The following is a 1,445-nucleotide window of genomic DNA, read 5'->3' on the forward strand; positions in this document are numbered from 1 at the left end:
CTTGAGTCAATTAGCTCTTGATCATCATCGCCGAGATGTTCTCCCAAAGTGTCAAAATTAATTGTCTGGATGAAAATCATGCATAATTTATCAATCTCTTATCAATACTTTTCGAGATACATGAGAAGATAAATGTCTTTTACTATATTAAATTCAACAACTTTTTTCCCTTAATGGTAAGTTTTTTCTTACATGTGTTATATGTAATTGTAAGGGATTATATACCACAAATGTCCAATGCTTTATTTGATCATAATATGCACCCAACTGAGTTCAAGTTCAAGATTGAGAGAGTGCCTATAAGAGAACTTTCTTGACATTTAAAGATCCTCTTTTGTATTTTATATATAAATTACCATGTCTTTGGTCCTTGTTTTGCCAATTGATTTTTTAATATATACATACATCAAACAGCTTTATCTAAGATAAACAAAATACCCACTTTAGCAACACCTTATAGAAAAGAAAATTGATCAAAAGAAAACATTATAGGCAATGTCAGTTCACTTGGAGGAATTTTTTTTTTTTTTTTTAATTATTGCCTCCTTGCATATTTTTCTCTAAACTTTCCTGTTTTTTGGTCTATAGAATCAGATGTGCCCAGATCAAATGGCAAGATCTCACATCCACTCAGAATATGTGTAATCAAATATATCAATTACCAAGAAGAAAAGCTATAATCCCAGAAAGTCATTCTAAAGTCAACTCAATGGAAGTAGCTGAAGATGAAATGACGGAATGGTAGGTGGCCAACAAAGCCTGAGGAGATGCTATCTCGTCAATAGATTCCAGACAACTCTGAAAAAGAATGAAAGAAAAACATGATATATTCCAAATGAATATCTTAGTGGGGTTTACCACGTGATCCAAGGGACGAGATTTTCTACACCACCCCTTCCTTACCCTGATCTTTCGGAGTCGGACAAAACAATTTCATATCAACTTATCTACAGGACAAAGTCTATCGTTTTTTTTTTTTAATCAGAGAAACGTCTTGGTGGGCCCGTGAATATCGGACCTCACCCAAGAAGGCATGTGGAATGAATTTTGTTGTTGCCTGGGATCTACAACAACTTTTCCCTTTGGTTTCACAAATATTTTCTCCTAATTATTATTATTATTATTATTATTAAAATACGCTTAGAGGTCTCATTTTTTTGTTTGGCTATCAAGCCCAATCCTAAGGTAAATTTAAATCCGCTATATTCACGTGGAGAAGATCCAACAATTATCTCTTTTTTTTTTTCCATTCATCACCTTGTAATGATGAGACAGTTATTGGATTTCAGCAGCAGATCCAAACTCAAGTTTGCTTTTATGAGGTAAGGCACAACTGACCACGTACCTACCTTCTTCTAGAGAGTCTTCACTTTTTGAAATGTTAAGATGATTTTAATGTGTGTGTGTGAGAGAGAAAGAGAGAGAGAGAGAGAGAGAGAGAGAGA

The sequence above is a fragment of the Macadamia integrifolia genome, chromosome 9, assembly GCF_013358625.1.
Source record: "Macadamia integrifolia cultivar HAES 741 chromosome 9, SCU_Mint_v3, whole genome shotgun sequence".
Lineage (NCBI taxonomy): Eukaryota > Viridiplantae > Streptophyta > Magnoliopsida > Proteales > Proteaceae > Macadamia > Macadamia integrifolia.